We start from the raw sequence: 25,368 nt of genomic DNA, 5'->3' as shown, positions 1-25,368 counted from the left end.
AACGGAAGCTAGAGGCAGTACTCTCCAGAATTCAAGTTTGATTGCCAAGTTGGCCCAGGGTTGACAGTCACTAAAAAGAAAAGGGCTACAAAAGTCACATCCTTCAAAAAGAAAAACATGACGGCTCCAATGTTTCCAACCAGGGCTTGAGCCACGCCCAGTATAAGGCCACACATACTTAATACACATTGTTATAGCTTCACTCCATCAAAAAAACAAATCTCCCCCCAAATCCCTCAGAGTTCTGCACCCCATTCTCCCCAGGGGAAACATCCCCACACTCCAGTTAATATATTCTGGGCTCCCCTACCAAGGCCCCCAAAGCTCCCCCATTTTTTTTGCAGCACACTGGAACTACAAGAACTACAGTTGCTGTGTCTTTCTGATTCCTTCTCTTGATAGAAATGGCACCTGAGCCATTGTTTTCCTGCTCCTCTCCAGTTCATCTTTCCTTCCCATCCCCCTCAAAAAGAGCAAGCAGTTCAGAAGCAGTGTTCTTTGAGCCACTCTGCTCCTTTGTTCCTCAACCCCCTGAAGGGAAGGAGACAGTGGCTCCAAGGACAACTCAGTCCACTCTCCCAGGCAAAATTTCTTGTTTACTTTCCTTAAGCGTATTTTGTTCCCAGACCTACTCCCCAGTTCATAGAAGCTCTTCTTGGGAACAGGGTCCCAAGCTCTACTCCAAAGTTGGAAGCACTACTACCAGTCCAACCTCCTCCTATTACCAACAGGATGCACAGTACTACTGGCAAAGGCACAGAGACTGAATTAGTGCAGAGACTGTGGCCTGGTTCACACTAATAGTTTTGCCAGTACAGCTATTTTGTTTGGGAATGGGGGGAAGTCACACTAACGCAGCTATACCACCATAAAAGGTTCTGTTGCAGATACAGCTTATTTTGCTGGAGGAACTAAGCTATACCTGCAAAGCTGCATCTGTACTTGGATGGTTTGCTGGCGTAGCTATTCTTTCTAGAGTAGATATGACTCAGAATAAAGCAAGGAGATTGCAAATATGAAGAGTCAGGGTTTGTCTACACTTAAACTGCTACATTGGTATAGCTGCAGTGCTACAGCTGTGCTATTGTAGTGCTTCAGTGGACACTACCTATACCGAGAGGAGGTAGGCAATCCATTTCCCTGAGAAGCAGTATGTAGGTCAGGAAGAATTCTTCCATCAATCAAGCACTGTCTACCCCAGGAGTTAGCATGGCATAACTATGTTTCTTGGGGGAGGGTTGTGAATTTTTCACACCTGAGAGATGTAGCTATGCCGATGTAAGCTCCTGGCAGAGACCAGCCCAAAGACTTGAGGAATGGGTGCTGACATTTTCATTGAAATATTTCGAAATATTATATATATATATTTGGAAATGTATCCGATGAAGTGAGCTATAGCTCACGAAAGCTTATGCTCAAATAAATTTGTTAGTCTCTAAGGTGCCACAAGTACTCAAGTCCCTGCCCCAAGGACTAATTATTTATAAATGTAGAACAACTACAATAGGAGTGACAAAGAGCCGTATACCAGAATACCCCCACAGTTAAGTGGTTCAGGCACTCAGCTGTTTAAATCCCTTTTCTCCATCAAGCAGGGGGTGGACTGAACTGGGGTCCCCCAGTTCTCCGGGTGAGTTTTGTAACCACTGGGCTCAATGTCATAAGGGAGAAAGCCTCCCCCACCACCGCCATTTTTGTGATTCCCGTCCTCTTTTGCTTTTGACAAAATGAATGAAATTGAAACAAAAAATGGAGTCAGTTGTTTCAACCTACCTGAAACAGTTTTCAACTTTGATTCACCAAAAAATTCATAAAATGTCCTTTTCAGTTTAATGTGAAATAAAACATTTTGGGTTTTTTTTGGAATTGCCAGTAAATGGAAAAATCCATTATTGGTCCAATTCTATTTCCTCGCAGTGTCGCTGGGGAACAATACATACAATATAGCCTTTTATTTAAGGCACTGAAAATAATACAGAATTAAGTGGTCGTTCTAAGCAATAGCACCAGGAATATCATGGTTCAATATTCTAATGTTTTAATATTCCTGAAGTCCTGATTTAATTTTCCAAATTTCCCTGCATATGTGGGAATCTTAATTTTACTTAAAGATCATGATGTTCGTGTGCAGAGGTGTGAACTTTTGCAGGATTTTCCCTGAGGGAGGATGTAAAAAGGACAGTTCCACCTAGATGAAGAAGCACAATTTCTGTTATACACAGACTTAAATTCACCTGCCTGTGTTAATCACAAGTGACAGAGAACCAAGTTACACCAAAAATATTCAGTAAACGACCTAATGATTGCCCTTTAGAATGTGGGAAGATAGTTAACCATTACAATAGCTGTCCTTAAGTTATACTAGTCTGCAACAAGTGGAGAAAACAACTGATACACTAAATGGGGCCTGCAGACAGCACTGACCATAGATTCATAGATACTAAGGTCAGAAGGGACCATTCTGATCATCTAGTCTGACCTCCTGCACAGTGCAGGCCACAGAACCTCACCCACCCACTCCTATGAAAAACCTCACCCATGTCTGAGCTATTGAAGTCCTTAAATCATGGTTTAAAGACTTCAAGGAGCAGAGAAGCCTCCCTCCAGTCAACCATGCCCCATGCTACAGAGGAAGGTGAAAAAACCTCCAGGGCCTCTCCAATCTGCCCTGGAGGAAAATTCCTTCCCGACCCCAAATATGGCAATCAGCTAAACCCTGAGCATATGGGCAAGATTCACCAGCCAGATACTACAGAAAATTCTTTCCTGGGTAACTCAGATCCCATCCATCTAATATCCCATCTCAGGGGATTTGGCCTATTTACCCTGAATATTTAAAGATCAATTACTTACCAAAATCCCATTATCCCATCATACCATCTCCTCCATAAACTTATCGAGTAGAATCTTAAAACCAGATAGATCTTTTGCCCCCACTGCTTCCCTTGGAAGGCTATTCCAAAACTTCACTCCTCTGATGGTTAGAAACCTTCATCTAATTTCAAGTCTAAACTTCCTGGTGGCCAGTTTATACCCATTTGTTCTTGTGTCCACATTGGTGCTGAACTGAAATAATTCCTCTCCCTCTCCTGTATTTATCCCTCTGATATATTTATAGAGAGCAATCATATCTCCCCTCAACCTTCTTTTAGTTAGGCTAAACAAGCCAAGCTCCTTAAGTCTCCTTTCATAAGACAAGTTTTCCATTCCTCGGATCATCCTAGTAGCCCTTCTCTGTACCTGCTCCAGCTTGAATTCATCCTTTTTAAACATGGGAGACCAGAACTGCACACAGTATTCTAGGTGAGGTCTCACCAGTGCCTTGTATAATGGTACTAACCTCCTTATCCCTACTGGAAATGCCTCTCCTGATGCATCCCAAAACCGCATTAGCTTTTTTCAGAGCCATATCACATTGGCAGCTCAGTCATCCTATGATCAACCAGTACTCCAAGGTCCTTCTCCTCTTCCGTTACTTCTAATTGATGCGTCCCCAATTTATAACTAAAATTCTTGTTATTAATCCCTAAATGCATAACCTTACACTTCTCACTATTAAATTTCATCTTATTACTATTACTGCAGTTTACAAGGTCATCCAGATCCTCCTGTATAATATCCCGATCCTTCTCCAAATTGGCAATACCTCCCAGCTTTGTATCATCTGCAAACTTTATTAGCACACTCCCACTTTTTGTGCCAAGGTCAGTAATAAAAAGATTAAATAAGATTGGTCCCAAAACCGACCCCTGAGGAACTCCACTGGTAACCTCCCTCCAACCTGACAGTTCGCCTTTCAGTAGGACCCGTTGCAGTCTCCCCTTTAACCAATTCCTTATCCACCTTTTGATGTTCATATTGATCCCCATCTTCTCCAATTTAACTAATAATTCCTCATGTGGCATGGTATCAAACGCCTTACTGAAATCTAGGTAAATTAGATCCACTGCATTTCCTTTATCTAAAAAATCTGTTACTTTTTCAAAAAAAGGAGATTAGGTTGGTTTGGCACGATCTACCTGTTGTAAAACCATGTTGTATTTTGTCCCCTTTACCATTACTTCAATGTCCTTAACTAATTTCTCCTTCAAAATTTTTCCAGGACCTTGCATACTACAGATGTCAAACTAACTGGCCTGTAGTTACCCGGATCACTTTTTTTTTTCCTTTCTTAAAAATAGGAACTATATTGGCAATTCTCCAATCATTCGGTACTACTCCTGAGTTTACAGATTCATTAAAAATTCTTGCTAATGGGCTTGCAATTTCAGGTGCCAATTCCTTTAATATTCTTGGATGAAGATTATCTGGGCCCGCCAATTTAGTCCCATTAAGCTGTTTCAGTTTCGCTTTTACCTCTGATATGGTAATATCTACCTCTATATCCTCATTCCCATTTGTCATGCTACCATTATCCCTAAGATCCTCTTTAGCCTTATTAAAGACTGAGGCAAAGTATTTGTTTAGATATTGGGCCATGCCTAGATTATCTTTAACTCCACTCCATCCTCAGTGTTTAGCGGCCCCACTTCTTCTTTCTTAGTTTTCTTCTTATTTATATGGCTATAGAACTTTTACTATTGGTTTTAATTCCCTTTGCAAGGTCCAACTCTACTCGACTTTTAGCCCGTCTCACTTTATCCCTACATGTTCTGACCTCAATTAGGTAGCTTTCCTTGCTGATCCCTCCCATCTTCCACTCCCTGTATGCTTTCTGCTTCTTCTTAATCACCTCTCTAAGATGCTTGCTCATCCAGCTTGGTCTACAACTCCTTCCTATGAATTTTTTCCCCTTTCTTGGGATACAGGCTTCCGATAGCTTCTGCAGCTTTGATTTAAAGTAATCCCAGGCCTCCTCTACCTTTAGATACATAAATTCTTCAGTCCAGGAAACTGCACAATAGACAGGGCTGGTAGCACTGCCTATTAAGGTTGCCTGACACTGACCTTTTTAAGAAGCCTTATCTGTTACTCATAATTTTGCCAAACTAACCATGGGCTGAAATTTGCAAGCTGGGTGTCTGTCTCAAGTTGAATTTATTGAAGTTTCAGCCAAAACAGCATAGTCATTTCTAAGAATGAGACTAGGGAAAAAAAAATGCTGTTCTACAGTGTTAAAATTCTGGTGATTTTTTTGCTTATGCTTTGAACCATGGATTTGAAATTTGTGCAAGGCATGTGCCTTCTGCTGTTCCTGTGAAAATCCACCCAAATTTAGCCAAGGTAAACCTCTGAAGAAAGATCTATTCACATATACTCAGTAGAGACTTGAGTTTAGCAGCTAAAAATCTCTGCAGATTCAAGCCCTCACCAAGCCTACTTCAGTGTCTCACAGCTGACCAATCTGCACATCCCCACACAAAGTGACAGCAAGGTTCTGCTGAGGGCTGCTGTTACCAGCCGCTCTGGGCCAGGTACCAGAACTGAAAGCAGGAAGTCTGTCTTCTGTGCTCCCAGAGATGGATTAGCCGCTGGGCCCATGGGGCCCATTCCCAAAGGCCCCGGCTTCCACTGCCTGAACCCCCCCAAACCCTATCCCTGGCAGAAGCTGTGGGACAGGCAAAGCCCAGGCATTGCCCCTCCCCAACCCCGTCCTTGGCAGAAACCCCTCAGCACCCTCTCCCTGGTCCCCGACAGAAGAGCGGGGGAAGGCCGGGCACCCAGATCCCCACTGCAGCCCTGGGACCTCTCACTCCCCGCTACAACCCCAGGGCTGTGAAGTGGGGCTATGGAGGTTGGGGGGGGGAAGAGCAGAAAGGAGCAAATGGGTTGTGGGGCGGGTGGAATAGGGGCAGGTCCCAAGGAATGGGCAGAATTGGGGCGGGACTACAGGCAGAAGGGATGGGGGGGGACCACTTGCTCAGGCCCAGGGAACACAATCTTCCTCTGGACCTTTCCCACTGGTGCCCAAGCAGTGTGGAGGAGGAAGCCACCTGACAAGCATAGAAGGGGCAAGAGCTGGATTGGGGAGGGAGGGAAAGGATTAACTTGGGACAAGGAGCACACTGGAACGAAAAGAGAAACTGACTGAGAATCATGCGGACTGGTTGGACAAGGGGACTGGATTGAGACGCAGATGAGATGAGGTGGAGAGAGGAGGGGAACACTGAGATCAGACAGACAGGAGACAGACCAGCTAGATGGGGAGACTGAAGACCAGTGTGAGGAGAAAGAGTTAAGGGAAGGGAGATGGATTTAGCAAACAGCCAGATACGGGGAGAACTGAGACTGGTGAGCAAAGACAATGCGTGTGGGGTAGAAGACAGGGATAAAGGAGCAGGGCAAGGGAGAGAGAGACTGGATAGGCAAGGAGAATGGGAAAGGAATGAGAAGCCTGAGGCATGGACACTAGGATTGGCTACGCAAGGAGAAAAGACAGTTACCTGTTTCTGTAACTGTTCTTCGAAATGTGTTGCTCATGCCTATTCCATGTTAAGTGTATGTGTTTACCACATGCATCGGTGCTCGAAGTTTTTCCTTCAGTGGTATCCGTAGGGGACCGACTCTGGCGCCCTCTGGAGTGGCATACATATGCCATGGCATAAGGGGTGCCACCCCACCACCACCACCACCCTCATTTCCTTCTTGCCAGAACTCCAACAGTGGGGAAGGAGGGCGGGTCATGGAATGGACATGAGCAACACATCTTGAAGAACACAAGTTATGGAAAAAGGTAACTGTCTTTTTCTTCGAGTGCTCGCTCATGTCCCTTCCATGTTAGGTGATTCCCAAGCAGTACCAACGGAGGTGGGTGGGAGTTCGTGGACATGTAGCTGTGCTGAACCCAGTGTTGTCTCTGGCCTGCTAGGTGATGGCAGTGTGCGCCAGGAACATGAGAACCAAAGACCAAGTCGTGGCTCTGCAAATGTCCTGGATGGGGACATGTGCCAGGAAGGCCGCCAAGGACGCTTGTGTTCTTGTCAAGTGGGCCTTCAACAGAAGTGGCGGTTGGACCTGCGCCAACTCATAAGAGGTCCGTATGCAGGAAGTGATTAAGTTGGAGATCCTCTGAGAGGACACCAGAAGGCCCTTCATCCTATCCCCATCGCGATGAAGAGCTGCATCGACCTGCAAAAGGGCTTGGTACACTCCAGATAAAACGCCAGGCTAGGTGAACCATCTTGAGTTCTTTGACATTTATATGCATCATCATCTCCTCTGCAGACCACGTACCTTGCATCCGCATCACACTGTGGAGCGCTCCCCAGCCAAGGTCTGAGACATCCAATATCAGTGGCACCGAAGGTCACGGGCTGTTGAACAGGATCCATCAAGGACTGTTCCAGGGTTGGTCCACCACTGCACCGTGGTGAGTACCTCTGGTGGGATGGTGACTACCTTGTCAAGGTGATCCCTGGATGGGGCATAGACAGTTGCTAGCCACTGCTGGAGGGGGTCGCATCCGGAGCCTCACACGGTGGACAACATACATGTACACTGCCATGTGGCCCAGCAGCCACAGGCAGACCCTGGCCATAGTGCTAGGAAACATGGAGACTCCAGCGATGAGGTCTCTTATAATCGGGAACCTGTCATGCGGCAGAAACGGCCTTCACCCTGGTAGAGTCAAGGACCACCCCAATAAACTCTTTCCTTTGTACAAGGACTGATGTTGATTTTTCCTCGTTTATCAACAGGCCTAGTCTCCTGCATGCGGTCAGCAGCGTCATGACAGTATCCTGGACCTGGAGTGACCCTTGACCAGCCAGTCATCAAGGTAGGGGGTAGATCAGGATACTCCAATGCCTAAAGCAAGCCGCCGCCACCAACATGCATTTTGCAAACACCCTCGGTGCCGTTAACAGGCCAAAGGGGAGCACCATGCACTAGTAGTGTGCGGATCCCACCATGAAGCGGAGGAAGCATCTGTGTCCTTAAAAGATCGCTATATCAAAGTACGCATCCTTCAAGTTGAGGATGGCATATCAGTCTCCGAGATCAAGGGAGGGGATGATGGAGGCCAGGGAAACCATGCGGAACTTCAACCTCTTGAGATACTTGTAGAGGTCTCAGGTCCAGGATGGACCTTAGGCCCCCTGTGGGATCAGAAAGTACTGGAAATAGAACCCTTTGCCCCAAGGTCTAGGGGGACTTCTTCCACAGTCCCTGCCTGCAGCAGGCCCTGCAACTCCTGACACAATAGACTCTCGTGAGAGGAGCTCCTGAAGGAGGATGGGAAGGAGGGTATAGCCCTGCATCATAGTATTGAGGACCCAATGGTCCGAAGTTATAGATGCCCAGGCTGGGAAGAAAAAAGAAAGACAGCTGGAGAAAAGGAGAGGGGCAGGATCCAGGAAAGTGGTTGAAATGTTGCCCTTAAGCGCCCCCTCAAAATGCCTGCTTAGATCACTGTTGGGTGCAGGAAGAGCCAACCTGTGTCGAGGTAGTTCTATGTGGGTGAGCACTGGTGGGATGCTCCCACAGGTGGTGAGTGGAGCTGCATTGATGGGACCAAGGGAATGGTCCACAGGCAGGCTTATCCCTTGCTTGGGAACTGCCGTCGCCGGTGTGGGCGGCACCAGGAAGGAGAAGATGTCCTGCGCCACCTGCAGGGCCTCCAGGGTCAACAGCATAGCCAGGTGCTGGACTCCCATGCCACTGTCTGGGGCGGTCAGCGTGTCCCGGGATTGGTTGACCCGCTCAACAGAAGCCGGGGCCTGATTCCCACTTGGGGGTGATGAGCCGGCCTTCATGGGTCTAGGCTCACCTCCTGCCCTTTCTTTGCCCTTGCGAGCAGGAAGCCAACCTCTCCTGGTTTTCCTCTTCTTACTGGCCGGTGCTGGGGAGGTGGATTTTCGCCTGACAATGGCACCGGTGGGGCACTCTGCACAGAAGCCACAGTGCTGGACATGGAGTCCAATCTTTGCTGCTCTGGTGCCGGTGTCAGCGCCGACTCCATAAGGAGTGCTTTAAGTTGGATGTCCCGCTCTTTCTTAGTGAGAGGCTTAAAGCTCTTCCAGGTATGACACCTGTCCTAAATCAACCCCTAAATCATGTTAAACAACTGGTGTGGGGGTCACTGACTCGCATAGGTGCGTGTGCAACTGCTTTAGGAAGCCTAACACGGAATGGACATGAGCAAGCTCTCAAAGAATAGTGCTGGCTACAAGCCTGGGGGTAGGGAGAAGCCAGGATTGGGATAGGTTGGAGGAGATAAGGGCAGAAAGAGTCATGCTTGGGGGCAGGCAGGTGGGGGGAGAGGAGGAGAAGAGAACAGGCAGAAGGGTCTCTCGTTTCCCCTCCCTGGAGTAGAACCCAAGATTCCCGAGAATCACCATTCTTCTGTTAGCAAATATCTGTGAAACCCTCTAGCAAATTGTGTCATTCTTCTCCAATGCTGCTCCATACAGAGAATGACAAGGTACTACTGCTATGTTAATTTGTTAGTGGTGGATCTAAAGGTTCCAGCCCTGCGAATGAACCATGTGGGTGTCGATATGATGCCACAACAGAATTTTTTTTTCAGTTTTTTAAAAAGCTATCGTGTTACATTTACAAAAGATATATTAAAATATTAAAGTCAAGTCAAACCCTCAAAAGTTAGAAAATGCCAGAATTGAGGTTACGTGTGCATCCTTATTTCTACCCCCTGTGTATACACACTATGATGCAGTCTAAATTACATGACCACTTACTATTTTTTCCACATTAACTGCACAGGATGGATCTGCTCTGGAGATAAATGTATGTTATACAGTGAAGGAGAGTTGTCTGCAGGACCCCTGCTTCATTTGTTACAGAAGTTGGAAGATATGTAGTGTGACCAAACAGCAAGTGTGAAAAATTGGGACGGGGCAGGGGGTAATAGGAGCCTATATAAGAAAAGACCAAAAATCTTACCCCAAATCGGGATTGTCCCTATAAAATTGGGACATCTGGTCACCCTAGTAGTGTGAATAAGGGACGGTATTAAATGGAGAAGAAGAGTCTTATGGCAGTCGAATGCTGTACTGGAGAACCTGATTCTATCTGTAGCAAAGGCAGGGATGCCTAGGTGATGCTAGGCAAGTTACTTACACCAGATTTTTCCACAGATGGACACTAATTTATATTCCTCATTTTCTGGGTACCCAACTTGATAGCCTAAGGTCTGATCTGCAGAAATGCTGAGAACTCACAGCTGAAACTGAAATCAGTGGATTTCACAGATTCCAAGGTCAGAAGGGATCATTGTGATCATCTAGTCTGACTACCTATATAACCCAGGCCACAGAACAAAATCAGTCCTTGGTGTCCAGTTAGGCACCCAAAATTAGTAGGTATTTATGGCCATAATCTCTCTCTGCTTCAATCACATCTGTATGATTGGACTAATTCCCACTCATCTCACAGGGTGATGTGAAAATAAATTCACTACATTTGGGAAGCACTCCAATACTACAGCAATGAGTTCCATAGAAACAAAAATCTCACATTTGATCATTACATCAATTGCCTCAGGAAAAAAAATTGATAGTGAAGTTCTTAAATATCACATTCATCACAATCTCTCCACTGCAAAGGGAGAGCTATACAGTTCATGAAATCCAACAACTGATAATGATCAAACCAGTGGAAAAAAGGGGAGGCCATCATAGTTCTCAACCATAATGACTATATTAACAAGGCCTACCAACAGCTTTCCCATGCTGCCTACTATAAAAAACTCAAAGACCCCCCTTTCCCCCTCTGCCCCTCCCCCCAATTCACACAGGAGTTTAAGGATATCATCAAATCCCTCGCCAAATACCAGGAGAGATCCTACAACCTCGTCCCCCATGAACCCTCCGACAGGGACCTTCCAGATGCTTACTAAGATACACAAACAAGGGAACCCAGGACATTTTTACTGAAGAAATACCAGGACTCTCGGAAATCATCCTCAAAGCATTCACTACAGAGGCCAGCTTCCTCCAGGATACAACTGACTTCCTTCAAAAAAACAAAACAAAACAAAAAAAACAAACAAAAAAAACACACCACCAACCAACCACTCTTCAACATTAACAAACTCCCCAGAACTCCATCCTTGCCAGCATGGATGTCACCTCCCTATATACCAACAGCTCTCTCAATGACGGCATCCCTGCCTGCCTCAAATATCTACAGGACAATTGACAACAAATCAGCTATCCACCCTAAAACCATTGCCAAACATCCATTTCACCCACACCCATAACAATTTTATATTCAACAATAAACCTTTGTCTAAATCATGGCAACAGCCATTGGTACTAGCATGACTCCCTAAAAATCCAACCTCTTCACAGGCCACCTTGAGGAAGACTTTCTGAAAAAAACCACCATGAATAGCATGTATTAAACAAGGTCAAGAGCAACACATTGAACAACGAGGAGCAAGCAAAACACTGAGATGCTGCTCATGAAGTTACCGTTGTCAATCCTATGCACTGAATGAGGCAGGGGTCCTGTGGACAAGTTGTATATGATCATGTAATTGAAGACTAAGGCTTTGTCTACACTAGCACTTTTGTCGGCAAAACTTTTGTCAGAGCTGTGGAAAACAAACATTCCCCTGCCCGACATAAAAGTTTTGTTGACAAAAGCGCTGGCGTGGAGAATGCTATGTCGGCTGGAGAGCATCTCCCGCTGACAAAGCTACCGTCACTCATTGGCGGTGGTTTCATTATGCCAGTGGGAGAGCTCTCTCCCACCAGCATAGAGCAGTACACAGGAGACCTTACAGCGGCAAAGCTGCAGCAGTACAGGTGGCTGCGGTGCTGCTGTGTGGTCTGTAGTGTAGACATAGACCAACATAACATATCTACACCAACAAAGGAGCCAAATTAAGGATACAAAGGAAATCTTAATTCTGGCATTTCCTAACTTTTGAGTATTTGACTTTGCTACCTTAATAACATTCTTTTAAAGTAGTTGTGCGTGCGTGCACAATTCTCTATATATGTCATCTGAAGAGCACACAGCATGAGCAAAGGATTGGTAGAAGCACCAGATCATCAAACTGCAGTAGGATGGGTCCTTACACAGCCTTGTATTCTGTGTGGCTTGGTCTTCAGTAGAGATTTAACTCAATCACAAGTTTTCTTGCGAAAGCACTTTGTTCAGACACGAACACCCTTCAGTCATGCCATCACTGTGCCACACACAGCAGTCGCCCCTCTCTGGGGTACAGGGCAAAACACGAGTTAACAAAAAGCAAGACCAGTGAAACTTGAGGCATCTGCAGTGAAGACGTACGGCCATGATCAACCACAACAACTGATGATCCACAATCTTTTCCAAAAGCCCCCCTGGGCACCAATCCTGTGTCCTATCTGCAATCTATCTGTGCTTTCTCCTATTGATATATGCTTCTACTCAATATCTTTGGAATCACACTGCTTGCTTCAGTCATCTCTGGACGGATACAGCAATGAGAATGCCAACAAGAAGACTATTCAGTATATCAGAAGACAGTCACCTGGCTGGATGCCAACAAGGAAGCCAGGACCCAGAAGAGGGCTGCCCAATATTACTACAAGATGGCTCGGAAACTGTTGACTGATTGTGGAAATCAATCAAACCACACAATACTGTAGAGAGAAGATCTACAGGGGCTTGATGTGAGCTACCACAGGGCCAAGGATAACAATGCCAAATTCAGTGCTACTCTGATGAGCTAGACAAAGTGCTGAGCAACATCCTCAGCAAAGATCTCCATGTCACGCTGGCCTCATCTGTAGAGTTGGGATGAATGCAGATTTGCATGTTGGACATGAAACTCATCCCAACAGCTGTGAGCAACCAGCCTAGAGAAGACCTCTGTTCCAAATCACAGAATCACCTCTATGAACTAGCCCTGGTGAGCACTGTTGGGTGGAAGACACCCACACAGAAGAACTAGAGGATACAGCATCTCAGATTGATGAGATGAGCACAGCTATTATTGTTACTAAGGATAGTACAAAAAGGTGTGGGTGAGTTTTAGCCTATAATCCCAAATCTTTCTTTTGCTGGAAAGAAATGCAGCCCCATTATGCATGTCTCTCTATTCCTTGCTACCCCCTCTATTTCCTCTTCCTGACTAACCACACTGTTCAATATGATAGACAAGTGGAGGTTGTAAACAGAGCTACTTACAATGGCTGATACAAGTAGAAATTTATTAATAGAAGAAAATGGCATGAGTGTGAAAGACTTTAAAGTTAAAAAAATTATAGCCATAACCCTAGCAAAATATAGCCCTAGCAAAACACAATCCTTAAATGCACCACCACGAATACCACAGGAACAGACAGCAATTAAGGCACACATGGCATCATCCTCTCACTATGCAGCTATCTGATTGCAGATCGTACGTTGTTCATTCCTAGGAGTAAGTAAAGTAGACTTTTTCACTCAGTAGAAATTTGAGCTGTTCTATGAGATTTCTGGGGAAGACAAGCCTCCTCCGTCTTTCCTGTACCTCACAAATTCCCTCCAGCCATTTATCATCCATCTGGTACAAGACACAAAGACTTCCCTCCCATAATCAGAAGGTCTTCACACCGAGGCCTGGAATCAACTTCTCTCTTCCAGTCTGGGATCTCCAACAGAACCACTTCATCTAACAGCACGGCAGTCTGGAGTAAGTCTGAAATAATCACTAATGCTGCTGTTTTACTGGGACTGCCCCCTTTACTAAAAGTCTCCCATATTAAAGAAAAATATTTGGGGGCATGGTAAGCATCTGTAAACTTACCGTTCTTTTCCTGGGAAAATGTTTTAAACAAGTTTGGAATGGAGCAGAAACTAGCTAGAAATGACATTTCAAATGAAAATTGCCATATTTTATTCACAGCTGCATAGAAAGTATTTAAAATCATAGACACATTAAAGGACCTTCAAACTCTTCTTAGAAACCTGAGGTAGTGTCAGATTCAGTGAGGGATCAGAGGGGAGGAGACCACTCCAAGGAAAACACTCAATGACCCAAAGGCTGCAGGATCTCTGGGGAAAGTGACATTGGACCAGGACTATTCCTGGTGGAATTCTGTGCCAAAAAATTAAAAATTCTGCAAATTTTGTCAAAACAACACTACATAATCACGTCAGTCTCAATTATTCTGATAATTAATTTCAAAATACTTGTCAGCAAGTATGTCTGTAACAATACAGACACACAAAAATTCCCCCAGGAGTAAAGAGTTAAAGAAACCCCTATAACAACCCAGTTCTTGTTTCTCTGCCGCCCCCCCACGCCCCCGAACCCAGCCGGGGGGTCAGACTCCCACAACCCTTCCCCCCCAGGGCCCAGCTGCAGGGTCCCTCCCAGCCAGTACACTCAAACCACTTGTCTCCCAGCGCCCAGCAGCACCCTAACCCCAGGCCAGATACCCTCCCCGCAAAGCCCAGCCATGGGGCCCCCCCAGAGCCCAGCCGTCCTCCCTCTGCCCCCAGAGCCCAGCCATGATGCATCCCACCAAGCCCAGACACCCACCCCCCTACTCTTCAGAGCCCAGGGATCCAGAGGGAGAAACAGCCTGATGCTGGGTCCCAGGCTTGTGTGAAGTTTCCTATGTGCCACAGTCTCCTTCCTTCAGGGCATACTGGGAACCGCAGCTGCTACTCTCCCACTTTGAATATTTGAAATGTTTGTACTGTTATATTCTTGCTTGTATCTGCTGCTTTTTACACTTGTTTAGCACACTTTTACAATTATGTAATGATAGCTGGACTGCCCAAAATACATTTGTTTTTAACAAAAATTTGTTCGGTCACATACAGAGGTCTGGAGTGACAATGGATAATCACAACAAGCAAAATGACATATCCAACGTATTTGTTTCATACAAAGGTCAGACATGGCTATACTTAATTTCAGTCTTCCAGCCCCAGATGCAGCATCAACCCCAGTGTGCTTCCCACACAGTTTGAGAATGCAGGTGCACAAGGCATTACTTTATAGCCTTTGCTACTGCACTAGCAACTAGATGCGCGCTAGACAGTTGTCTCTAAACAGACTCTAAAACCATGGTGTCCTCCAGCTATTCTGCTCCAAAATATTCCCCTTATCAGGTATATTGTGAAGCACACAATATGCCTCAATCACTTGCATGGCATTATACACACTACAGTCCAAAGAAGTCCATAATCAGCTCCATCTTACCTTCAGTTGGCCAAGAGCACATTGCACCACCACCCTGCATGTGCTCAGTCTGTAGGTAACGGTCTGCTGCCAGGTTGGTGGAAATCATAAGAAGTCTTGATCACCCAGGACAGCAGTGAGTAGAGTCACTAAAAATCACAGGGAGCATGGACACTCCATTGATGACTTTCGCTAGGAGGGAATAACATCTCACCTTGCTCAGACTAAAATAGGCCACACCTTCAGATCACCCTGACAACATGTACTCCACGAGTGCATACTATTAGGCATTTGTGAATCTGCCATGGTGTTCCACAAAGGCCTGCATAATGACATAGCAGTATTCTTTCCTAAGAATGTACTCACTTTATCCAAATAGCAGGCAACACATAGGTTTAGGTGCACCCTCAATAATTCCTGCATACCTCAGGAACCCCATCCCTTCAAAATGCACCATTATTCTGAGGATATTTCCCAATATAACGACCATGGGTTGCAGTAGAGCAATAACTGCCTTGCAAATCTCCGTGACCACTGAACCACCTGCCGATTTGAACCACCCCAAAATGACTACCAACAGCTCTATAACAAATTACATGGCTCCTCACACAGCTCTAAGAACATTGCTTTTTTTCATATGAAAGTTATGGACCCACTGCCAATCACTACATTTCCATCATGCTGTAGTTAAGTCAGTCTGCCCTTGTGGTCCTGGTCTAGAAGCAGCGCTTTGGGCGGGGTGGGGGGTGGCGGATGGGACCCTGCCATCAAAGTGCATCATCAGCTGGGTCCATTTCTCCGTATCCACATAGCAATGAGCTTTCTTCCTCTTCTACTTGTAACAGCAAGCTCTCGCAATCGTCTTTAGTTACAGAGCCACCTCTGAAACACTCACTGCCATCCTCTTTGCAACAGTTTTTTCAGAGGCACACCAAATCAACACTGTCTGCTAAAAAAAAAAACCCAAAAAAACCAAACAAAAAAACAGTTCTGATGAGCAGAAGCATACCTTAGAGCATCAGGAGGTAAATGCACAGCAGCTTGGGTCCTGCAAGGAAGTAAATTTCTTGGGCCTAGATGACTTTCACTCAATCCCCAGATGGGCTGGACAAGTTGTCCCACAATACCATGCAAGATTGAGCATGAAGTGATGCAGCTCTATGCAGCAAAAATGAAGCATGGGATTTGCACCCAGAAAACTTTTAATCTCTCAAGACTGGAAAAAATGCAAGTGTGGACATAGGGCATGACAACAGGGATGCACAACTCTTCTGCTATTCTGCAGTGTGGTTGCACTCTACGGAGTTATGCTAAAGCATGAATAACTTATGACTGCCCATGTCTAGCAGTGAAGACAAAGTCAAAAGATCAAGTCTGCCTTCAGACATGCACTGAGGCTTAGATAAGCATCTTGTAAAATCACAGTGGAGACAAAACAGAAGGATAGTTTTGCCCTGTTTCTAGTCAAGCTAAGCCCTAGACCCTGCCTAGTGTTTACCTTGACTAGCTACTCTGAAGTTAAATGTCTTGTGTCTTGCAGCCACTAAGATTTTAAAAACCATACCTTTTTCCCAGTGAAGACAAGCTCATTGAATTTAGCAAATAGGCAACACTGAGTGTAAGAACATCAACAAGCCCTACAAAAATGAGAACTCAAACATCCATACAAAGTCTTATTACTACTATACTGAAGGCCAGAGGAATAAAGTCAGTCCCCAGGAAAAACCAGTTTCGTAACTATTATTCTTCACAATGCGTTGCTCATGTCCATTCCATTCTAGGTGTGTGCACGTGCCCAAGTGTGTGGTTGTCGGAGATTTTTGCCTCAGTGGTATCTGGAGGGTCAGCTGTGGCGCCCCCTTGAATGGTCCTCTCAGTTCCTTCTTGCCAGCAACTCCAAAAGAGGGGCAGGAGGGTGGATAATGGAATGGACATAAGCAACACATCTTGAAGAACAACAGATACGAAAGGTAGGTCTAACTGTTTTATCTTTTTCGAGTGCTTGCTCATGTCAATTTCATTCTAGATGACTCACAAGCAGTGCCCATGGAGGTTGGCTCAGAGTTCACGGTTGCACAGCTTGCAGCACTGCTCTGCCAACGCCAGCGTCATCACAAGCTTGCTGGGTAAGTGCGTAATGAGACTCGAATCGTGTGGACAGACAACCAGATAGCGGCCCTATAGATCTCTTGGATTGGTACCTGCACCAGGAAGGCAGCTGAAGACACTTGCACCCTAGTCAAGTGTGCTGTCAGGACTGCCAGCAGAAGCCACTTGCACCCAGCCTCATAGCAGTAGTGAATGCAGGCGTATGCTACTCAACGAGCAAAGGGTGCCACGAGTGCCGTTCAACCAAGCATCCATACTGCTCTGCAAAGAGGTCAATTCCCATCAATGGAGATCCTGGATTGAGGTCTCATTTTTTGGGAGAGGCCAGCAATCTGAAGCCATGAGCTGCGCCTCATGACCCACCGCCGATACAACTATCCTAGCAGCTGAGTCAGCTGCATCCACTGCCATTTGAAAGAGAGCACCTTGCTGCCATGTACCCTCCTCTACCAGGTTGCCAAATTCCTGGGGGCCAGATCTTGTGGGAGGGATTCCTTGAACTTATGGAGGGAGTCCATAAGTAAAATTGTATCTTTCCCAAGAGAACCTGGTGGTTCGCCACTCGAAACACAGGCTGGCTGTCGAATAAATGTTGCCTCCCAAAATGGTCCAATCTTTTAGCCTCTTTACTTTTTTGGGGCTTGAACTAGTTTGCTCCTGCTTGTTCTTTTCGTTGCCACAGAGATGACAGCGAGGCGAGCCCTCAGATGATACTGTGTCGTTCTGGGTCCTGGGTCAAAAGGTTTTACAGATACAACACTTGTCCTTCACATGCGATTCCCCAAAAACATCCGAGGGCAACCGCTGTGGGGATCCATTACGTGCATAGGCCTGTGGCAGGCCGAGCAGGGCTTAACCCCAGAGACTGGGGCACGCCCCACCAGGGGCGAAGTCCCTGATGGACTAACTTCTCATTAGACTTCAGAATTACTTACACTAACTACTATAAACTATTTACAAGGCCCTAAGGCTCAAAGTTAGAAGAGACAAACACTAGCCCAATCACCCTGGGCAGTAAGAAGGAACTGAGAGGGCATAGGGCCAGCAGAGCCTGATGTACCTATGCATGAGCACGGCATTCAAGGGGGCACCACAGCTAACCCTATGGATACCACTAAGGCAAAAATCTCCGACGACCATGCATGTGGGCGCGCACACACCTAGAATGGAATCGACATGAGCAAGCACTCAAGAAGAAACAAATGACCTCTAAGGAAGGAGTTTACCTAACAGAAACAGAACCTAAAGATGAAGCTCAGCATACATCCAGGCTGCAATCAGAACCACTCAATGTGGTACTCAGTGTCCTCAACTGCTGCGAAGAATGGCTTTGACATGTCATGTAACACAGGGGTGAGGGAGAAATATGAGAGTGAAGTGGCTACAGTAGAAGCTGTCTCCAGTGCATGGGGAAAGATTTATATTTGTGAATAGCCACCGCTCTGCACAGTGTGCAGGAGCTAGTCATGGTCAGATCCCTATTTTTTAAAGACCTATATGATTCAATTAAAACTAGGTGCAAACCAGGTTATATGTTATTTCACAAGTGCCTGAGCTAAAGCAGGTTTCAGCACTAAACAAATAAACTAAGGAACAGGCTTTTTCTTTTGCAACAGTGCAGGTTCACAGGACCATCACAGCAGTAGAAAGCTTAACATGGGTGTGAACTTCAATAGCATAGATGTCTGATTAATCTGAAGAGTCTTCAGCTACAGAATAATATGAACATTGTACCAAGAATATGCCAGCCCTTTGGGAGAACAGAAGCTGGCAAGAATAAAGACTATCCCTGCTTGGTACTAAGTAGTGTCTCATTATTACAGTTTATATAAAACACTGGCAACTGACCAATGCCTAGCTCCCAAATTATCTGCAGCCAAGGAAAGTACTTTAGTCTGTATTGGTTAAAAATATTCTACTTTTTGTCCTTAACTTGCTAGGAACAGTTATTTTTAGTAAGAACCCAATCAACCTTATCAAAATCAAGCATCAAAAATAGACTGAGAAACACTGAAAGCAAAACACTATTTTAGCTTCTCTGTCTATTCCGTGCAGTTACCCACCAAATTCTGACTGGCACAGCCATGCATGAGTGCTTAGTTATTCTAGGCAGATCCTCCTCATGACCCTTTTTCCCCTGAACACCTGAAGCAGAAAACACCTCGATTGATTAAGATAATACTGCCGCAAACCAATGACAGCTGCCTTTCGTCTGAGTGCTTTTGGGGAGGGGGAGAATATGGAATGACAGAGCTTGCATCAGTATTCCTCTTGGGGATCTATTACATGGAAAGAAAATTGCTATTTCAATTCCCTTTTGTTGCTAAAAATAGGAGTCCCAATTGATTCAAGCAAACAGGGCACCAGTTTATCAATGCCAAATTTAGAAGCCAACTGAAGTCCCTAAGAGTGAACACTAACGCAGTCTAACACATGCCAACTCATATTTAACAAAGAACAAAGGAGATAAGCATGCAGACTGCAAGTTAATAAGACAGCGGTAACTCCCTGCATTTTTATTAAAGAAAAACAGAAACTTGGTATAAAAAGACAAATGTGACTTCCATACAGATTTTACTCATTTAAATAGCTAATAATAAGCAGAAAAGTTACGGGCACTCGGTAAAAATCTAGAAATTGTATAGTTTTTTTCCCACACATGAAAAGTATTTTCTATACAAGACATACATGTAAACAGCAGGCTCAGTCTAACAACCTAATGAGCACGCTTTGCGTAGTCAGGCTAGGGAATGAGTTTCAGTTTCCAGACTCAGCCACTTATTTGCTACCATTGCTCCTGTTCTTGGTCCCATCTTCCTTATACAATCTATCCTTCAGTGACCTCACCACGGAATTAGTTTTCTTCAAATTATTCAAAATAAATTTCACTTTAGCTTGTGGAACACAAGGAAAGAAAAAGTGACCTATAAGTCTGCTAATTTCATTTAGAAGTAAATTTTAAAAATCGTATCATGCAAAATTGACAACCTGTAAGATTAAAGATTTAAATAATCATCATTTGCAAAAATGACTACTAGAACCACTGATACCAAAGCCACTCAGCTGCAGACTATATTCACGATGCAAATTTCACCAATACCAGCTGAACCAAAGTGACTAGACTTGCCTAGTTTGATGTCTCAAAGACATGCATTCCTCAGATATTTAATCTGCCAAAAATGTGCGCCAGTCTATTTTCTCATACAATGGAAATCTTCATTTCTAGTCTTACATTTGAGTAGTTTTGTATTAAATACATGATCATCTTCATCACAGGAGATTACAACAATCAAAAACAAAACATCTAAAACCACACCCCCTTTTCTAATTTACATTCTGCTTCCCACTCTCCCCCTCCTCTATTGAGAGTCCCTCAGGGCTCTGTTCTTGGTCCCCTACTTCTCCTCACACAACCTATCCTTCAGCGATCTCGCCGCTCTCATAGAATTCATCACTATCCCAATTCCAACAACTCAAATATATTTCTTCACTCCTGACCTGGGATGACTCATCATATCAAGCTCAACGTGGCCAAAACAGAGTTCATAATCTCTCAAATACAGAGAACAGAGGTCAGAGTCAGAGTTTAAGGCCAGAAGGGACCTCAAGATTATCTACTCGGGCCTCATGTATATTACAGGCTACCAACACCACCCAGCAGTAGGGTGACCAGACAGCAAGTGTGAAAAATCGGGACGGAGGTGGGGGTGGGAGGAATAATAGGAGCCTATATAAGAGACCCAAAAATCAGGACTGTCCCTATAAAATCGGAACATCTGGTCACCCTACCTAGCACCTACACACTAACTCCAACAAATGAAATTTGAGCAAAGTTGTACATCTCACAAGAGACCAAACCATTATGTGCCACAGGGAGAGAATAGGACGGACCAAGGCCTGAGGTAGCAGAGTGTAACTGTCAACATCAATACCATCCACCATGTCACGTCAGGCTTAAAATTTGGTAGTCATCTTGACTCTCCCCACGCCTTCCTTCCTACAGGCTGAGATGTGAGATTGGACTGAAGGAAACAGGAAGGCAGACTGATGAGTTAGAGTACTGCTGATAGCTTAGGCCCTAGCAGTGAGATCATACAGAGAAAAACAGAGAGCATAAGACACATCCCTGTGAGATCCCTTCAGAAAGTGGAGAGAGGAGAGAAAGAGGATCCATGAATAAAGAGATACTAAAGGAACAGCCAGAGAGGTAGAAAAAATCAGGAGAGGGCAGCATCATGACAGTTAAGGGATAAGATGTTACTAGGAAGGAGTGATCAGCATCAAAAGCAGCAAGCACGTCAAGGAGGGTGAAAATGGAATAGAAACCCTGAGATTTGGCCAGGAGAGGAAAGAAACCTAGGTAAGAGCAATTTCACTGGAACAGAGAAGGTAGAAATCAGATTGCAAGGTATGCAGGATGGAAACTTGAGGCAACAAACGAAGGCAGCACATTTGAGGAGTTTAAGGATGAAAGGAGACAGGAAGTAGCTGTAGAGGAAGTAAGATGAAGAGAGTTCTTGTATATATATTTTTTTAATATATACTTCTTATTGCCCTCCTCTAGAACCAGATTCAGATTTTCAGTTGTCTCCTCCACAACTGAAAAACACCATGAATTAAAATACTCCAAGCAGTTTAACATTCAACACGTTACATAACACAAGGATATCAGGCACTTACTGGTGCATGAAAAGTCAAGCTCTATTCTCACCTCAACCTTTTTATTCAAGCCATTCAAACATGTCTCCATTTCAACAGATCAAAGAATAAGTTCCTTTGAGCCCACCTAAGGCACAGCTCCAGAGTGACAAAAGGATAAAGGAGTTCAGGAGAACTGTTAGTTTCTCAAGGAGAGAATATTAAAAAGGCACAACTACGAACTATCCCAATGTGGAGGAAAGATGGGAAGAATAGTAGGAGGCCAATATAGCTCAATCAGGAGCTCTTTAATAACTTGAAAACCAAAAAGGAATCTTACAAAAAGTGGAAACTGATGAAATTGCTAAAAAGGAGTACAAAAGAATAGCATGGGCAGGGAGGGACAATATTAGAAAGGCTAAAGCACAAAATGAGTTACACCTAGGCAGGAATATAAAAGACAATAAGAAGAGGTTCTTTAAATACACATTAGGAGCAAGAGAAAGGAAGAAAAAGCATAGGTCCTCTACTTGGCAAAGAAGAAGAGCTAATAACTGATGACCTCAAGAAGGCGGATGTATTTAATTTCTATTTTGCTTCAGTCTTCACTAAAAAGATTAATGATGATCAAATACTTAACAAAACAAGCCAAAATAGGGAAAGAACTGATTAAAAAATAGTTCAGTAATTAGATATATTCAAATTGGCAGGGCCTGATGAAATTCATCCCATGGTACTTAAGGAACTAGCTGAAGCCATCTTGGAACTGCTAGTGATTATCTTCAAGAACTCCAGGAGGATGGGTGAGGTCCCAAAGCACTGGTCATTTATCTTTAAAAAGGGGAACAAAGAGAGCCCCAGGTACCATAGACCAGGCAACCTAACTTCAATATCTGGAAATATACTGGAACAAATTATTAAACAATCCATTTGTAAATATCCAGAGGATAAGGGCATAAGAAACAACCAACACAGATTTGTCAGGGACAATTCATGCCAAACCAACCTAATTTCCTTCTTTGACAAGATTACTAGCCTACTGGATGCAGGGAAGCAGTAGATGTGATATATCTTGGTTACAGTAAGGCTTTTGACACGGTGCCACATGACATTCTCATAAGCTAGGGAAATATGGAGTAGATGAAGTTACTAGAAAGTGGGTGTACAACTGGTTGAAAGATCATAGTCAAAGATTAGTTATCAATGGTTTGATGTGAAATTGGGAAGGCATATCTGGTGGGTGTCCCACAGGGCTCAGTCCTAGGTCAGGTGCTATTCAATATTTTCATTAATGACTTGCACAATGGAGGGGAGCATATGCTTATACATCTGTAGATGACACAAAGCTGGAGGGGTTGCAAGCACATTTTAGGCCAGGATTAGTCAAAACTGCCTTGACAAATTGGAGAATTGTCTGAAATCAACAAATGAAATTCAAAAACGACAAGTGCAAAGTACTTCATTTAGGAAGGAAAATCAATGTACAACTACAAAATGGGAATAACTGGCTAGTACTGCTGAAAATGATGTGGGGGTTAAATGGATCACAAATTGAATGAGTCAGCAATGTGATGCAGCTGTGAAAAAGAATAATATTCTGGGGTGTATTAACAGGAGTGTTGTATACAAGACAGAGGATGTAATTGTCCCACTTTACTTGGCACCAGCGAGGCCTCAGTTGGAGCGCTGGGTGCGATTTTGGGAGCCACACTTTAGAAAAGATGTGGACAAACTGGAGAGAGTCCAGAGGAGAGCAACAAAAACAAAAAAGGTTTAGAAAACCTCACCGATGAGGAAAGATTTAAAAAACTGGGCATGTATAATCTTGAAAAAGAAAACTGAGGGGGTCTGATCACAATCTTCAAACACGTTCAGGGCTGTTGGAAACAGGACAGTGATCAATTGTTCTCCATGTCTGCTGAAGGGAGGACAAGAAATAATGGTCTTAATCTGCAGCAATGGAGATTTAGTTTAGATATTAAGAAAATCTTTCCAAATATAAAGGGTAGTTAAGTACTGGAATCAGCTTTGAAAGGAAGTTGTGGAATCCCCATCCTTGGCAGCTTTTAAGAACAGGTTGAACAAACACCTCTCAGGAATGGTCAAAGTTTACTTGGTACTGCCTCAGAGCAGGGGGCTGGTCTTGATGCTCTCTCGAGGTCTCTCTATTCCTAGGGGCATTCTGCACCAAAAAATTAAAAATTCTGCAAATTTTATTGGTCAAAACAACACTACATAATCAAGCCAGTTTCAATTATTTTGGTAATTTATTTCAAAACATCTTTCAGCAAGTATGTCTGTAATAAAAATTACAAAATTTTTATACAATACACAAAAATTCCCCCCAGCAGTAGAGAGTTAAAGAGACCCCTATGACAACCCAGTTCCTTTTTCTCTGCCCCCTTACCTCCACCCCACCCCAGAGCCCAACCAGGAGGCCAGAAACTCACACCCTCCGCCCCCATGGCCCAGCCGCAGGAGCCTCCCCAGCCAATACACCCAAACCTCCTTTCCAGAGAGCCAGGTGCAGCCCCCCACCCTGGGCCAGATACGACTCCCCTTCCTCCCCCCCCCCAGCCCAGCTGTGAGGGTCCCCTTCCCCCCGACCCCAGATACACGCACCCCCTTCCACCATCACCCCCCAGAGCCCAAGCCTGACGCCTGGTCCCTGGCTTGCATGGAGTTTCCTGTGTGCCACCCTCTTAGGGTTGCCAGGCATCTGGTTTTCAGTCAGAACACCCGGTTGCAAAGGGACCCATTAAAAGCCCGGTTGGCAACACAGGCAGGCTCCCTACCCAGCTCCACACAACTCCTGGGAAGCTGCTGACATCTCTCTCTCTCGCTCCTAGGCTATGGGATGGCTGCAGGGACTTTGCATGCTGCCCCCACCCCCAGCACCAGCTCAGCAGCTACACTGACCAGGAATCGCAGCCAATGGGAGCTGAAGGGGCGGTGCCTGCACATGTGGGCAGCACACAGGGCCATGTGGTCATCCCTCCGCCTAGGAGCCAGAGAGATGTCACTGCTTCCCAGGAGTCGCCTGAGGTAAGCACCTACCGGAGTCCGCAACCCGAGTCCTCTCCTGTACCCCAAGCCCCAGCCCCACCCCAGAGCCCGCCCTCCCAGCCAGAGTCCTCACCCCCTGACACCCCCAACTCCTTGCCCAAGCCCAGAGCCCGCTCCTGTACCCCAAACCCCTCATCCTTGGTCCCATCCCAGAGCCTGCAGCCAGAGCCCTCATCCCCTCTCCCGCTCTGCCCCAGCCTGGTGAAATGAGTGAGTGAGTGAGGGTGGGGGAGAGCAAGTGACAGAGGGAGGGGCGATGGAGTGAGCGGGGGCATGGCCTCGGAGAAGAGGCAGATCAAGGTTGTTCGATTTTCTGCAAATAGAAAGTTGCCAACCCTACACCCTCTCCTTCCCTTAGGGCACGCAGGGAAATGCAGCTGCCAGGAACCTTCTAGCTCCCTCTACCTCCCCCCAGCAGTGTCTTCTATGTGCAAGTTGGGCTCTGCCGGCTCCAGTGGGCCCTAGTGGCAACTAGCAGCACTGCAGCC

General features: G+C 45.2%; 1 protein-coding gene and 1 long non-coding RNA gene across 4 annotated transcripts in view; one reads left to right on the top strand and one right to left on the bottom strand.

The window, feature by feature from the left end:
- The window catches only part of HSD17B12 (hydroxysteroid 17-beta dehydrogenase 12), a 198,355-nt gene that overhangs the window by 86,464 nt on the left and 86,523 nt on the right, over positions 1-25,368 (bottom strand). The window lies entirely within an intron of this gene.
- Positions 14,070-24,232, top strand: LOC122460843. The gene is made up of 3 exons (XR_006282398.1): positions 14,070-14,119; positions 16,123-16,125; positions 24,173-24,232. It is a non-coding gene; the product is annotated as an uncharacterized LOC122460843 (long non-coding RNA).

This window comes from Dermochelys coriacea, chromosome 6 (genome assembly GCF_009764565.3).
Source record: "Dermochelys coriacea isolate rDerCor1 chromosome 6, rDerCor1.pri.v4, whole genome shotgun sequence".
NCBI lineage: Eukaryota > Metazoa > Chordata > Testudines > Dermochelyidae > Dermochelys > Dermochelys coriacea.
Note: the sequence above shows the minus strand (reverse complement) of the source record. Positions and strands in the feature narration are given on the sequence as shown.